The sequence below is a fragment of the Molothrus aeneus genome, chromosome 5 (genome assembly GCF_037042795.1).
Source record: "Molothrus aeneus isolate 106 chromosome 5, BPBGC_Maene_1.0, whole genome shotgun sequence".
In the NCBI taxonomy this organism is placed as follows: domain Eukaryota; kingdom Metazoa; phylum Chordata; class Aves; order Passeriformes; family Icteridae; genus Molothrus; species Molothrus aeneus.
In genome coordinates, this window is record NC_089650.1 from 65,106,504 (window position 1) to 65,123,487 (window position 16,984).

The window sequence follows — 16,984 nt, forward strand, 5'->3', positions numbered from 1 at the left end:
GCATATTTTCTCCTGTTAAAAAGCTATCTGTCATAATTGGTAACGAGTACCATGCAAAAATGTTCTGAAAGAAAAGGTGTTCTACGTGAAATGTAGAAAAGTTTTCCTGTGACAGATTTTCTCATTGCCACTTTATTCTGTGGGCTGCTAGCTGCTTGCAGAAAACTGCATAATTTTAAAGGCTTATACTTATAAAGGCCAATCATGTATTAATTCATTTGGTATTCATTGAGAGACCTTTAATCATGATGGATTAATTTATTATAAATGCGGATATAATATGTTATTTCATAATATCACTACTGTAATTTAGCAATTAAACAGTCTGTTATTATTTCAATCACTGCCCAGATCTGTATCATGATACAGTGTTTTGCTCCATGGTGAATTATTTTATATTACATATAGGACAATGGATTTTTTGGAGAGTAAACCTTTGGGAAAGCAGAAATATATAAGGTAATACTTGGCTGTGATATCCTGCTTTGTCTCTGAGATGATTAATCTGAAATACTTGGAGCCAGCAAGTCAGAAGCTTGCAGTGATTACAGGTCTGATCCAAAGCTGGCTGAAGTCAATGATGCACTCAGCACCTTGGACCCTTTTGTGAGTGAGTGGGGTGTAAATACTTATCAGGAAAAGGATCTGGAGAGGCCAAAAATCAGACAGGTGCACCAATTAAATGCAATCTGAGCTAACAAGCAGAAATGGTCAGACACTAGAAAATTTAACTTGTTGTTATTTTGAAAGCTGAGCAAGTGCTGACCTGTATTCCTGTTCCACTAGACAGACAAATACAGAGCTTCCCAAAGGACCTGGATGAGGCCATTTTACCTCCATTCTTAAACTGCATTCTTTCACAGTTCTTATGCCTTCTGATGCTTTCAACACAGAAGAAGAATCAGTGCACATTTTTGCTGATCCAATTTTACCAGTGTCAGATGTTCAAATGTTACTGTGACCCATATGGAAAGGCCCTGGGGAGAATCTGGATCAGAAGAATAATTTCCTTATTACAGATGTGCAAACTGTGGTGCTTGGAAAAGAGATACCTTGCTTTGGTTCCTATAATACAAGTGGAAGGATAAGAGGTAGAGTTTCTGGAAAATGATTCTCAACCATTTCCCTTTGTTCTAACCATTTGGCCTCATTTCTTTGTCCAGTATGTGCTGTTTTCATGTTGGAATTGACATCATAGTTGGTGCAGTTGTATCATAAAACTGATACAACTGCACCAACTGCCAAAAACTCTAAAGCTTTTCTTTTCCTTTCTTTTCTTTTCTTTTCTTTTCTTTTCTTTTCTTTTCTTTTCTTTTCTTTTCTTTTCTTTTCTTTTCTTTTCTTTTCTTTTCTTTTCTTTTCTTTTCTTTTCTTTTCTTTTCTTTTCTTTTCTTTTCTTTTCTTTTCTTTTTCTTTTCTTTTCTTTTCTTTTCTTTTCTTTTCTTTTCTTTTCTTTTCTTTTCTTTTCTTTTCTTTTCTTTTCTTTTCTTTTCTTTTCTTTTCTTTTCCTTTTCTTTTTTCTTTTCTCTTCTCTTCTCTTCTCTTCTCTTCTCTTCTCTTCTCTTCTCTTCTCTTCTCTTCTCTTCTCTTCTCTTCTCTTCTCTTCTCTTCTCTTCTCTTCTCTTCTCTTCTCTTCTCTTTTCTCTTCTCTTCTCTTCTCTTTTTTCCTTTCTTTTTCCTTTTCCTTTTCCTTTTCCTTTTCCTTTTCCTTTTCCTTTTCCTTTTCCTTTTCCTTTTCCTTTTCCTTTCCCTTTCCCTTTCCCTTTCCCTTTTTTTTTTTCCCTTTTCATTTTCTTGTGGTAGAAGTTGCCAAGTCTGTACCTCTGGCTGGACACTGGAGAACAAATTGATCTGTTACTTTGAGCTCATTTTTTAACCTCCCTCTATTGACATTTAAGTAACTGATTCTTCTCCATCATTGTTAGCTGTCTTTTCTCCTGCCTGTCAAGAGCTTGCTAAATTAAGATTCACAGCCCAGGATAGTTTTCATATGAAACCAAAAGAAGTCAATATGTTTACTTAGATAAATGGTTATTTTACAAGGTAGTGTAAAATGCATAATTTTCTGTGGTATATAAATCCATGAACCACAATCCATCATGAGTGACTCATTTAATCTCTGATGTATCAATGGCTGCCTTCTTCAAAGAGCAACCTGGAATAAGTGGCTCACATTAGGAGATCTGGAAAAAAGCTGCACAGGGGGCAAGTGAGGAGACCAGAATCAAAATGATGGTAATGCATCCTTGGTCATAAGACAGAGATCACAAAATCCTGTTAAAGCCTCCAGTGTATCACTCTCCCTTTCTAGGATTCACGCCCTCAAAAGCATTTTCTGCTGCTTTTCCTTCTCACATTTGGACTGGATTACAGAGCTATCTGCAACCGGAGATGAGGAGCATTTTTACAGGCTAACAAATCTACTAGAACCAATGGTTTTAATCTCTCCTTGGCTACAGAATCAAAGCCAAGTTCTTTGCAGGTGCAAATGGGATCTGCTCCACTGCCTTAGGTGGAGTTTCACTCATTTACACCATTAAAGAATTTGGCACTGAGGATGTTGAGATCAAAAGGTTCCAGTTGGCAAGGAGTTGTGCAGAAGAGAATCTGTCTGGGGAAATATTCTGAGAAGACCTATCTATTCTGTGAAAAGAGAATTTACCTCTCCCCAGAGAGATAAATTCAAATTATTCTAAATTTTGGGACATCTCCTCTGACCCTGCTAATTCTAAACTGGGCACTTTGGAAAGTCTCCCAAAACCCTGCAGAAGGAAAGCACATTGGTGTGCTCCTCTGTGTGCATGTTCACATCATCCTATCATATGCATATTTTATGCTTTTATTTTCCCCTGACATAACAATTACTGGTGGTCTGTATTGTTCATTTAATAAAATGAGGTTTGGAACATATCCTGCCATAGCTGCACAACACACAGAAAAAGAAGTATCGTTATTAGTAGATGTGTCTGCATGGTGCCACAACTCCATTGCCAGAAGCAAATTTCACCTAATTTGGAGTTCTTGCACATGCAACAAAGCCTTTGCCATTATTGTTTCAGAGAGAACTAAGAAAGATCTGTTCATTTGTTAATAATAATTTTGGGAAATACAGGGAGCAGTGAAATATAAAGACTCATTTAGAAAAAATTATCAAAACTAACATTTAAAGTGAGTAGAATAACACAATGCCCAGTCCTTCACCCCCTCTTGCTCTGGTAAATATATGCAGCTTTTCCAAAAGGACAGCATCACTATATTTACACTTCTATATCTTTGGATGCTTGCTCAGAATCCAATTTGCTCCTGGACAAGGGCATATTGATGAGTACCTGGAGTGTTTATTTGGATGGACGTGCTTGCTCTGAAAGCCAGCTCCACTCCAGCAGCCCTTATCATTTCTCAATAGTTCTGTACCAGGAACCAGCCTTCTTTCCTCTAAGGAAGGCACAACACTTGCCTCAGCCTACACTCTTTCAAGTAGCAGGAGGATTCTGCACCAGGCTGGATCAGGTGTTTGTCCAAGTCCTCTGTCCATCAGTAAAACTTAGTGGATGCCTAGAGCAGGCTGTAAGAGCAAGCCAAGCTTCCAGTACTTTCCCATCTTCCCAAACTTCCTGGCTGAGGGATGCTCTGTAGATATAGCAACACACTGAGTTTTTATTACACAGGTTAGGATATGCCTTTACAGCTGAAAGTATCCTACTTAATCTGTACAGACACCTGCCAGCAATTATTCCCACCTCTTCTTTTCAGGTTCCCTCCAACAGGGTGGGTAAATCTGAAACTGCACCTGGCTGAAGTTCAAATCAGGGTCTGTGAGTGTTCTGGGGAGGACTTTCCCTTTGATCTGTGTTTCTGCTAGTTGTGTCTACACTGATATGAAGATCCAGACCAGGAACGTGGCCTAAGGACCATTTCCTGACCATGCACAGACCTTTAGTCAGCAGCCTGCTCCCCTGCAGAGCTTTGGGTTGAGCCAAATGTCACTCTCTAAAACATTCCAGGTTTTGGGCTGGGGGAGAACAGGTACCACAGACAGGGTGGATGCTGGCAGTTCTGCCTGGGCCTGGGGGAGTGTGTGGGGATGGACTTGAGCTGCATCAACTCAATAACATGTGGCACTACAGGATGGTCCTTGGCTGTTTTCTTCCTAGGACTGACAGAACCCTGGAGATTTGTCCACAACATATTCACCAGCAGCAACATGGACCACTAGTACCACCAGGACTTTCAAAATAAATTTTATCTCCTTCCTAAGAACAAGTTTTCTTGCTCTGGCAAATTAATTTTAAGACAATGAATAAAGCTGCATAAAGAAAAGTGGAGGCATGGAGGATCTTTCAAGATGGTCCCCAAACTAGTTTTGCAGCATGTGAAAATTAGTTCCTTTTGAAATATTTCCTGTCCTGCTCCAATGTCATTTATTCTGTGCTAATGTATTTTGTGAAAGTCAAGCAGAGAAATACATTTATATAAGACAAACCACTAGTAAGGGTCATAGACTTCCATTTTTATTTTAATAAAATCTTTGAAGACTAACTCATACAATTTGTGAATCACACTTCATGAGAAAGACTTCCCAGAGGTTTTTAATAATTTGAGGTATGAAGCTGACTGGAAATACCAGAACAAAGAACTGCTTCTGTGTGCTCACTCTTGTATTCAACCAAAGATAAGTAGCTATATGACAAAAGTATATTCTTATACTGATGGGAGAGAAGAACATAAAGAAATTTAAACTATGACAGTGTTTTTCTGTTTAATGGTGCTCAGATTGTCTTTGTATACAGAAGAGGTTGATTATCCTTGTCTAAAATATACAGATTTTTCTTAGATAAACACACCAGCTGATGATATTTCTATCTTTTTCCAAAATAAGGTATCTGTGCATTAAATTAGGAAATGTTGTGAAAGGCAAGAAAAATGTAGCTGAAGGAGTACAAGTATTGCCTTCCAGAGCATCACTTTATTGGCTTATTTGGAGTCAGAGTTCTCAATTCTGCTGCAAAGAAGCAGCAGCTGGATCATTGCATGTCAGCAGCTGGACCTGGGGATTATCTCATACACGGGCACAGTATAGAACATTAGAGATGCCTAAATGCTCATATTCTTTATTATATCTGTTACTACCTGTCTGCACAAAACTTTGAACTGCTGCATCCTTGTAAGCAGGTTTTAAATCTTTAAACCAAAACAGGCTGCTTTGCTGCAAGAAGAATGCAGTTAACCTCTACTACCTCCTTATGGAATATGGTTATCCCTAGTCTAGGAATTCCTGCCTGAAATGATTTTGTCTGTGTGGTGTTAAAAAGTTGTACATGTTGAATCAGTAACTTCTATCATCCTCAATGATTAGTGGGGCTCTAGAGGCTATTATTTGCCATTCTGGGGCAGATGCTCACCAGACTTCAAGGGATCACCCTGATTTATATCAGCAGAAGTTTTGGCATGTTTATGTGAGTGGAACTGAAGTGGTTCTCAAGAAAACTGAAAATGACCACTAATGTAAAAAACTTCTACATTTTAACATAGTTCTGTTGTGGGTATAAATACACTTGTGTGACCAGAACAAGATAGCTGCTGCGTTGATTAAAGTGTGCCTATTTTTCCAGTGTTTATTCATAATTAATTTGCTAATAAAGATTTCAGCTGTGGTGGAGTCTTTATCCTACCATAACAGGAGCTCCTGGCTTCATAACTTCACTGGAGCAACCCACATGATGAATATGAGCTGAAGAATAGAAGCCAAATCCTTCTAGGCTCTGCATATTTGTGCTTGCCAGAAAAATTATGGCCAGTTGAAGGAGCAGGAGATGGAAAGTAGCCACCTCTGCTTTGGCACTTCTCAGAGCCCACTGAGGCCACTGTGCAAGCCTTTATACTTGGACCTACATAAGTACCTTCTGAAGCTGGATACTGGAATTGGGGGGCAGCAGGGACTGCTTATTTATGAGTTACTTAGCAGTCCCTGATGCAGCAGTTGCCATAAGGCATAGCCTCACTGCAGCTTATTCATACTCCTGGCAAAAGTTTTCCTCCGGGGAAGTGGTGTTGCTGGCCAGAAAACAAGAATACTTTAGTGCTTCTCTCACAGAGTGTGAGTATATTCACTCTGGGGGCAGTTTTAGCATTTGGCCCTGTGCCTGGACATCATTACTATTGGGCACTGGCACTGCACACAGCCAAGCTGACCAGAGCCTGTGCTGAAAAGATTACATTCTCCCAAACCAATATTTTCAATTTGGCCCTCATGCTTCTTGACAGCAGGAAACTTTTGGAAACACCACAGGCTGTGTTTGCTGTAAGCACCATTACCTGAAAAAATCCTGGTGAATATCAAGAGGTTTCATGAAAACAAGGGGATGCAGAAATGCGGTCCCCTCTAGTGAGGTGGGATGAGCTGAAGTGAAGCAGTTAAACAATATGTGCTCCACATGGCACAAAAGCTCAAACTGCAGTCAAGCAGCTCTTCTAAAAAAGCACCTGGTTAAAGAGTTTGGGGTAAATCACCAGAACTTACTTTAAATACAGGGGAGAATATTTTCCTACTCATACTGCAGCTTTACCTTTTATAAATTTAAAAACATCATCCTACCTGGAATTGGGACTGACAACAGACAGCAGCACCACGTGTGAGCATACTCTGAATCTAAAAGGGGAGGGAGCTTTGAGTTTCAAGATGCAAGTACTCCTATTCATGTCACAACTGCAGTTAAGTGCTTTGCTATGTCTGGGCATAAAGGAATATAAAGCAGCTAAAAAAAAGGGTAAAATTCTGAATATCACTGCATCTATGGCATCTCATGTTGCTGGATTTCTAGAAACTGTATTTGTTAGTTTTCTTGGCAGAGGCCACTGACTGGAAAAAAATGTGATGATACTCCAAGAACAAAACATTTTCTTACTTGCTGAGCTTAAAACATTTCTGTGGTTGCAGTGGCTTCTGTGGGACTATTCCCATACCATAATCTTAAGCACATAATTAAGGGCTTTACTGGATCAGTGCCTGAAAAACCAATGCTGATTTCTATTGAATGCACATTATGTTAGGGACCATTTGTAAGCTCATTAAAATGAACAGAAAGGATCCAGCAGATGCTGGGCCAAGCCTGGTCTCAGGACTTTCATCAGAGAAACAACGTTGTCTCTTGTTTACACTTCCACGGGTCACTGAGTTCCCAGACTTTGAGCCATTGATTACATCGTATTATCAATTAAGTTAGAGATGTGCCATCAGCTTAAATGGACACAGGGTAGAACATAAGGAAATAAACAGCAGAATCATGTTCAGTTTGTGTGTCTGGGTATACTTAAAAACAAACAAAAACATCAGGCATGCTCATGAATTCATGGACACAGAATAGCCTCTGCTTTAGTGCACTCTGTGTGCTATGCAATGTGTTTGGGAATGGACATTGCATTTCTGGGGAACAACATTGGACTTTCACCCTTCCTCCCCTTCCCTCAATCCCCAGACTCATAAATCCTCCATTTGTCTCACCTGTAGCTACAATAAAGCCATTCTCACTGGTATTAACATCTGCCGTGGTCATTCTTCTGGGGTGAGAAAGGCAGAACATTTTCATTGCTCCTTCATTTGTGAACACTAGTTAAGTAAAGCTGTCACTTGTGTCCAATTATGGGTGAGTATTTTATAGCACAGTCTCCTTTCTAAAGCTAAACTGACACGGCCAAGCCCCATTTTATAGGCATCCTTAAATTCTTCCAAGCCATATTTAAAATCCTTATGCTCAGAGATGGCAGGTGCCATGTGTTTTCACAGCTACATTAACAAATGCAATTTTGTGGCAACTTGACCACGCCAGTGAAGCAGTAAATTTCTGTAATCTCTGTGGTTAAGAATTTCACACAGGACTTTGCTGGGAATGTGTAAAGCCCATTAGTACAGGAGCATGATGAAGATAAAATTAAAATACCTTTACAGTAAAAGCCAAAAAAAAAAAAAAAGAGTGAAGTCTGGGGATTTTTTTTTTCCTGCTAGAGCAACGAAACGTGTCAGAGGAAAATGCTGAAAGAGAAAAAAGTAGCTTCACTGAGCTCACCCAGCCTACTCTCCTTCTCATATGACTGCCACCAATTTAGGTGAGAAGAGGTAATTTGGCTTACACAAATGCTAACACAGGCTTATCCTAAAGCATAACTGGGATGCAAAACTTTATAAATATCTTTTCCAAACCCTTGCTCCTTGTTACAGCACACATATTGTCCTCACAAATGTTTTTGCAGGCTTAGGGAGATGATAGCCAAAACCTCCCTAGTCCTGAGCTCGTGCAGGGTGCATTGGTGCATCTGCACACCAGTGCAGCTGTTTCACTCACAGGATCTGCATTTTCCAGCATGAACTCTGTTACTGGAGCTGAGACACCTTGGTGCTACTCAGGACAGCCCAGGACCCCCTGGCTCCACTACCTCAGCCACTGTGAGGCTTGGGAGCATAATTTACCACCCCCAGAGCAGAGGGTCTGTGCAGCATCATTGGATCATTGACTTAACCTGCTTTGGAGAGGGATCTGTGTTGAAAAATGGGGCTGATACCACTTTCCATCCTCCTGAACATTTCACCCAACTCCTCAGGACTCCAGAGTGTGTCTGAGGGATACCACTGCCAGAGGAGAGTTTTATACACCCAGACCCAGGACTGAGTTTCTGATCTCCAACAGATCCTGAGGCGGATGTTAGATTTTGCAAGAAGGTATCTCAATTACCAGCAGAAAGCAGATGAAAACCAGCAGTTGAATCCTGTACAAATTCATACACTTTTTTTTTTTTTGACCTGTAAGTCATTTCAGGAGATATTTCCCAGATTTCCTATAAAATCATGTGAGCTATAGATTTTTTTTCTTTAAAAAAGAAAGATGTGATTCCAGCATAATCACCTCACTCCAGGGATTGGATCTCTTGGAAAGTAAAGAAAACAAACTGCTCAGAATGCAATACTAGCCAGGGAGGGAATTGCATTATGGATTGCTCACAGACTCCTTCAGCAGGTTTTACCACAGGGTTTGGGCAAAACTCGTAAAGAGCACAGATCAAACAAGAAAACATCTTTGAATGCCTATAGTTTGTTGTGAGACAGAAGCGCTCTGAAAGATACACTTAGCAGCTCGCTCAGTCTCTTAAGACTTCACACAAGCACCCAGGGTTGGGGAGATCAGCTCACACGCTTCTGCACGCTGTGTGGCTGCACTGAAACCAAAAAGGCTATTCACAGAGTGGCCCTTTGAAGTCAGTGGACTTTTGTCATTGATTTTGAGAGGCCCAGGATTTCATTCGCAGTGTGTAAGGTTAAGCATGTGTATAAGTCCTTGCAGGATCAAGGCTTAAATGTGTAAACCTGTTCAGCAAGAGTACTCAGCCTTTAATGTCCTGTGAATGTGGTCTCTTACTTTGTGACACTGGATAGGCAGCCTTTTCTCTTGAGTGGAAAAGCTTCATTTAGTATGCACATGTCCTTCATAATTCAGGGACTTAGAGTGCAGGGAAAGAAAGGTGTTGGTAGAGCTGCTCATTAATGGAGAGCCTATGGAAAACATCAACTGCATCAGATTGATTAAGAGCCACTGTTAATTGATAATTCTGTCTCTGGTTATCCAAAATGCAGTCCACGGGCCCTCTGGACTGCTCACTGTGTTAGTAGTTGGTACAGAGTTTATACATAAATCATTGGGAACAGCAAATGTGTCAGACCTCCAATCCTGTGTTCAGAGCTCTGTCATTACGTGAGCAGTTCAAGTGCACCATAACACATTTTCTGCTGGCTTCAAAATCTGACCACTCCATTGTCTGAATAAAGAGTATTTCTGCAAAGCATTTCAGAGCTCAGGTTCAGAATAGAGCTATCTCAACCATGTGTGATGATGATAGGATCATTAAGGTTGGAAAACACCTCTATGATAATCAAGCCTAACCGCCTAACCTACCTTGACTGAATACCACCATATTGAGAAGTGGATCAACAACTGAGTGGATAATCAAACACTTTATGCTCAAATGAGTGGCAAAATCCAGTTTCTCTGATTTAAACCAAGCCTTAATCTTTAAGATGCTGAAGGTTACCTAAGTGAAGAGAGGAATGAATCCTAAAGGGAGACCACGTTTGTCTGATGGGAGAATGTGTCCCTGTTGCTGAATGTCTCACCTGTCTAGTGGGGTTTTATGTATCCAATACCCATACTATGAGTTTGTATCACAGAATCACAGAATATTCTGAGTTGGACAGGACCCACAAGTATCATCAAGTTCAACTCATAAGTTTATGGCCCATACAGGGATTGAACCCAGTACCTTGGCATTACTAACACCATGCTCTGATATACATATTAATATACACTTATGTGCTGACACATTTGCCTTTTAAATTAACAAGATTTTCCTTGAATATAAACCTGACTGATGCTGGTCATGGTGATCCTTGGGTATAATTTCCTCTAGGCTTTTCAAGCAAGGCTGCTCTGATGCTGCCTCCCTCAGACCCTTTAACCCTCTGCTCAAGTGGGCTATGACCCATCAGCATCACCCACAGCCCTTCATGTCACAGGACCAAGAGGACACAAAAAGCCCCTCCAGAGATGGCCAGGTGGGCTGAAGGTGTGAGGTACCTTCGGGAAATGGGGGCTGCTCTGCAGAACACATTTTTTGCACTCTTAACAGAGCTTTAGCTGCAAAAATGTAGGAAGACAAAGTATCAGTCTGAAAGCTTTCAAATGCACAAAGTGTCCTCTGGATAAGAAAATTTACATCAGGAACATCAACTCATTATAATACTGGTGCCTAAAATAGGTAGACTTCATTACACTCATGGAGTTTCCTGAATTTGGGATTTTTTTATAGCTTTGCAGCATGACTTTTAAATGCCACTGGCCTACTAAGTAGAACAAATAAACCAATCACAGCACCTCCTTTCACTAGATCAGCTCAGCCTAATAAAATTAACCACAAGGAACACGATTAATTAGACGTTAAACACATTGCCTGGGATGCACTTGTGACAGCTTCCCTCCAGCAGCCCTGGAGGACTAATGATATATATGAGTGACATTTTGTCAGTGATGTATGGGTGTGCCTATGCAATACAGACCTAACTGCACTAGGATCAGCCTTGTTTGAAGCCCACTGCCAGGTATATGAGGCTTGATAAGTCAATGGTTTTTCCATGTATGTAATTTACGGAGTTTTGAGTCCTTTGTTTTCATGAAGTAGTTACAGGAGATGTCTAAAGTAAGGCAACAGTTGAGAAAATTTGAGGAGGAGAGAAAATTAAATGGTTTGAGTTTTGAATATGATGTCTTTCCATGGGATTGTAAGAAAATAGATGTCAGAAAAGCACCTGGTTGTTTTCTCTGACTATAAGGAGAGCCAGAGGTGGCTCACCCACATATAGGTGTCTACCTCATTGGCGCCTAAATTTGGATGAGAGGAATCCTATCTCTGGTGCCAAAATGTCATGGACAGAGAGCAATCACCTCTATGGGTAACACAGAGGCAGTTGGAGGTTCCAGGCTGAGAAGGAAAATTAAAACCCAAAAATACACGTGCAGAGCTTTTGGGTTGCTCCCACTTTGTTGCCATCCCCAAGGAAGATGACAATATGTGTCTTTAACAATGTGAGCAGGAAAGATGTGGCTTCAAGAACTCAGAGCACATGAGGGCAGGAACTGAGTTTCAGGCCATGGGACATGCAAAGCAACCCAAGAAGGCTTTGGGTGATGACAATTATGGTCTAGAAATGAGCTCTCTGGGCTTCTAGTTCTCTTTTCACTCTGTTCCCTTCTTGCTATTATTTTACTGTTTACCTTAATAGCTAAAATACTCATTTATATTCTTAATTCCTATCTAGTGATCTGAGAAATACTGTGAGCTCTATTGCCTTGGGGGTGATGAGAGTCATGAGGAGGTTTTAGATTATTTTTAGGGTTCTCTACACAGGGCTAGGATCCCCAAGGACTCTGCAGTGAGCCATGTGCACATCACAAGGAGATGAAGGGCATGTGACTGGCTGCCAGACTTGTGGGAGAAGTGTGTTTAGGCAAGTGGTAGCCCAGTATGTTATCAATCAGGTAGTGGGGGAGGATCAGAGACTTGGGGTCACTCTGGGCCTGTGTACAGGGTTCTTGCAAGAGTGATTCTTGCTGAAAGAAGACCATGGCTAATACGTTAAATCAAGTGGAAACAGAGCAAGCCCCTTACAATGACATAAATCATTTGCAGAGAGAAGAGAAATCTAAGAGTCTTTTACCCCTAGAATGAAATGGAATAATCTGCAGTGGTTAAAATCTAAGAATTTTGACAAGATTCTATCAAACTTGCATTGAGCTGACCAGAAATGCAATGCAGAAATGCAATCACGTTCAGGGAAGGAGGTGCTATGACATTCTTCAGAGTCCTGAGAAAAATCTGTGAATTTGGCTTCTCCCAGGAGAAAGTAACTGATGAAATCCCATCATTATTGCCCATGGCAAGTCTGTGATTTACCTTAATTTTACCTGCTGTGTGCAACTCAGACTTGCAGTGACTTTATATGGAACGTTAGAGATGTAGAAGAAATACAGAATTATGCTTGCTTTTTGCTGCAAATGAAATTCACAGTTATGTTATCAAAGTTTCTAATTATAAAATTTCTTTAATATTTTATTAGTAGGAGGGAAGGGAAGATGCTAAAACTTATGGTATTTCACAAGTAAGATTATGGGTTGATTTCTGATTGGTTGACAGGACCCTAATAATAAACCTCATAATTTTATACTACATTCCTCTAGTGATGATAGAAATTCTTTGTGCATAATAGCACCATTTCTATTCAGGAATCTTGTTAACAGTTGTAAACTCAGATTATCATTTTTATTAGCCTAGTGTTTTCTTATTTCTCTGTTACTGACAGGAAATTACAGCAAGTTTTCTGGCTTACTTTTCTTTTTTTGTTACAATGAAAGCAGTTGCATTCAACTAGAAATTTCCAGGCACTGAATAGAGGACAGTATTGCTAGAAGCCAACAGCAATTTAAAGTGCACAGATTAATTAAAAAATAAATATATTTAATGACTAAATTCAAAGAGGATGTAGACTGGTAGATTGGGTTCGGGTGGTTGTTTTTTTAGTTAAATGTACAGATATCAGCTTAAGAATTTAGTAAGATTTTTTAGGAATTTAGTAATCCATTCTTGCCACATAACTCAGCATTTTAAGAATTTAGTAATCCATTCTTGCTACAAAACTCAGCATCTAACCTCAGCTGTACTGTGTTTTCATATTGCTTCATAACAGTAATATTGACACCACTTGTGTGACCAAAGACCCCTGGCTAACCTCAGGCTCTCCTCCCTGCAGCCTCACCCATGGCTGAGATGCCCACCATGGTCAGTGGGAACCAACCACCATGGACTTCTCATGACTTTGGCTGATTAGGAGGCTCAGATGAGAGTATTGGCAGTTGTTTCACCCCATTAGGCCACTTGAGCATTGTAAAGGCAGTGTTTCTAGGAGAATGTGAGACTGTAAATGCATAATTTACTGACAACAGCCTACAGTTTATTCATATTACATCAGATACGCTTCTAACTGTCAGTTGATACTGAGTGAATAAAAACTTATTTCCATAACAAGAACACTGAATTCAACCCTTTTCTTCTCTGGTTATAAATGGATGGGAGTTTAGGATTACAAGGGACAAAGCCTAATTTGCTGGGCCTTGCAGACCTTGGTGGTGGTGTGGGGGAAGGCAAGTTTTCAGGGCAAAAGCAAGATGTGGGAGCTCCAACGCCCTCATTTCACAAGCCAACAGTATTTTCTGCACAAGCAAAGTAAACCTTCAGAAAAGTACTGCAGTGCTTGAAACTGAGACTGAGATAGGGAGTGATGAACTTCTGCAAGTGCAGCACCCTTAACCCTCTGCCCTAACAAAGTTTCTGTGAGAGGATGTGATTTTCCATATGGCACTGGCACATCCTCTCCCCCTCTCCACTGACATGGAAAGGACTCTGTTCAATCCCACTGCTCCTCTTCTCCACCCTCCTTGCACAACTTCTCTCATGATATCACATTATGCATTTGGCAAAAAAGACCTTTGAGTCTGGAAAGTGTAATGTATCAATGTGCAGATTATTAGTTTCAGGATACCTCTTTAAATAAAATTAAGGAAAAGAGCTTTCAAGGAGATAAAGGACTAAATCACACAGGTTTCCTAACTCTATTCAATTTCTCCTAAAATCCCCATCCTATGTTCAAAAAGTTTTCATCAGCACAACCAGAAAACAGCAACTAAGTGTAAGAATAGTGCTTATTCTGAATTACAGTAAAGCTACAGGATCCAGCCTAAAGTGCACCAAAGATTAATTGCAGTTGAGAAAACAGAGATAGTTCAGCAATCATAAGATCCAGTCCTGCCAGTACTCAGCAATTTTCTCTTAAATACAGGACAAGCTCAGCCTTCCTGTTGATTTCAGTAGATGTAGCATTCAATACCTGGCAGAACTACATTCATAAATCCTGAGAAAAACACACCACTTTTTAAGTTTTGTAAGCTTAAACACAAAGCAAAACACATCTCATTTGCTAAAAAAATAAAATGAAAATTTTATTTTTATCTTCTGCTAGTACCAGAAGACGACTAGAAAGGAGACCTTGGAAATCAGTGTACTTGCAAGTCAGGAATGTAACATGCATAATATAGATCTGATTGTATCTGGCAGGCTGGTATTCACAGGAGCTGATCCACAGCATCGAACTCATTCCTCACAAAAGCGACGCCTGGTATTTCATCGCAAAGTTTGTCAGCTTCTTGCAATTAGCTACTACAATGGTGTGACAAGGTATGGAGTGGAACACCCCTTCCCCCCTTCTCCAGAGGGAAAATGCAAGGGACAGCACAACTTTACCCAGCACTGGACAACAATAAATCCTGGATACACTGACCCGACTTGATGAAAGCGGAAAAAAAATATTTATTTATTTTTAAAAAAAGTTTCAGTGTTGCACTTCCCTACCTAGTAAACAGCTGAACAGGCAGGATGATACCCAAGACCGTCTCCTCCACCCCCATCTCCACCCCCCTGTCGTATCAGTGCTTCAGGCAACATTCAGAGGGAAAAAAAAAAATCACAAACACAACCCCCCCAACTCAAGTATCTGTTCTGATAGGAGCATGGAACAGTAACCAAAAAACAATCAAGTCCTCATTGTCATAGTGCGACAATCACAGCATCTCTTCTGTTGAGCAAATAGTCAATTCATAGAGAGAAAAGCATCATGAGGACAGGCATGAAAGCTGTTATTCCCCATTTTAAGTAATAGGAGAAGGTCACATATCAAGACGTTGCACCTTTTCATTACCTCCTAACCCTCCACAGCAGGGGAACCACACTTATGACTGCGTTAGATATACAAAAGCTTTTCAGCTCCAAAAAAGGAAAAGAAAAGATGAGAAAAGGAAAAAAAAATAAATTAAATTCATCTTACCAGCACGTTACAGCACCAACTTGCTTGAAGGAACGTTGCCTTTACAGGTTTCTCTTTTAATTATCCTGGAAGCAGAAGGGGAAAAAAGAAGACGACGAAGCAGGGCTGTTAAATTAGTGTGTGCTCGAATCTTTTCAGTTTGTCGCAGAGTAGAAAAATACCAAAAAAAAAAAAAAAGAAAAGAGAAAAAAAAAGGAAAGGGCACTCAAAGAAAGAAAAAAAGCAAAAGAAAGCTCAGTAATTTAAATTTGCTGTCAGTTCAGGCAGCATCGCTCTGTCCCGCCCCTCTTCCCACTGGGTTCTACTACCTGCAGGGCTGCAACTGACAGCTACTGTGCAAACAAAAAAAAAGGCAAAAAGCATGCTGGGACCATGCTGTCTGCTGTCTGAGTCTCTCTCCACTTCTGATGACTGAAAATCATTAGTGAAAAGGTTCTGTTGTTGTTTGCTGAGATTTTTAAGTTAGGTTCTTTGCATGAAATGTAATTTATTTTTAATTGATGCGGCGCAGCACGTGACAGAAACTGGTGGTTGTGTTTTTCTGCACTCCTCAGAATGGAAACTAACCTGAACAGATTGATTTTAATAGTATGGTATACGGAGAACATACACAGACATTTACTGTGCTGCACTTTGCAGGGATGCAGTCAGCCCTCCCCGTAAAACCTTGCACAAAAATTCTTATCTGAACAGAAAGTCAGGAAAATATTTCAACAGAAAGCAGTAAAAACTCTGGCACTCAAAAAAGTTGCCAGCATTGTTTTTGCTCTGCTTTTAAGTTTCCCTTCTAAACTTTTTCAAATCGTTTTTGAGAACAAAAAGTAAGAGAAGTCAGAGGCATAATGAGCAACCAGCACAACACTTGTGTGAAAAGGATGAACTAATAATCCTAGAACATAAAAAGCTGACTTTAACCAGATATTTGAAACCATTTTTGGCAGTCTGTGCTCCTGACTATTAGCAGACTGCATATATCATATGAGTGTGAACTATTTGATGAAAGCTAACAAGAAAAACAAGTACAAAGCTATAAGTGTACAAAAGCTAAAATAACTTTTAATAGCTATTTTAATTGTTATTAACAGGCTTATAATAACAGGGCTAAAATCATCCTCTCAAAACAAAGATAAACATAATATATTACTTCTAAATATAAATGTATTCACCAAAATACGGTTCCCACCTAATTACAGAATAAAATTAAAAGAGTGAAATAATGATTTTCCTTAATACTTTAGTAGTAATTGCTTGGATCATGCCACAGTAAATATGCAGCATTTGTATTCAGTTATTGCTCTACTTATGTGTGTAACCATAAAATAAAAAGCTGAAATGTTTAAACTTAATTGAATTAATCTCAGTTTTTACTCAAAGTTTGCACTGGAAGAGGCACATGCCTGCTGAACATGCCTACCAGAGACAATTGGCTCCTAAGCAGATTTTTAAAATCCCTGTAGAAACAGCCTTTACCAGTCAAAGTGGATCCCATAAGGTGATTCCTATTACCTGGTC

At 39.9% G+C, this 16,984-nt stretch overlaps 1 protein-coding gene across 1 annotated transcript in view; it reads right to left on the minus strand.

Annotated features, from left to right (window-relative positions):
* CELF2 (CUGBP Elav-like family member 2) overlaps positions 1-15,601 on the minus strand; it is a 550,570-nt gene extending 534,969 nt beyond the window's left edge. The window contains exon 1 of the mRNA XM_066551028.1: positions 15,473-15,601. The gene's annotated coding sequence lies outside the window, so the exon portion shown is untranslated. The remainder of the gene's footprint in view (positions 1-15,472) is intronic.
* Positions 15,602-16,984: the final 1,383 nt, after the last annotated feature.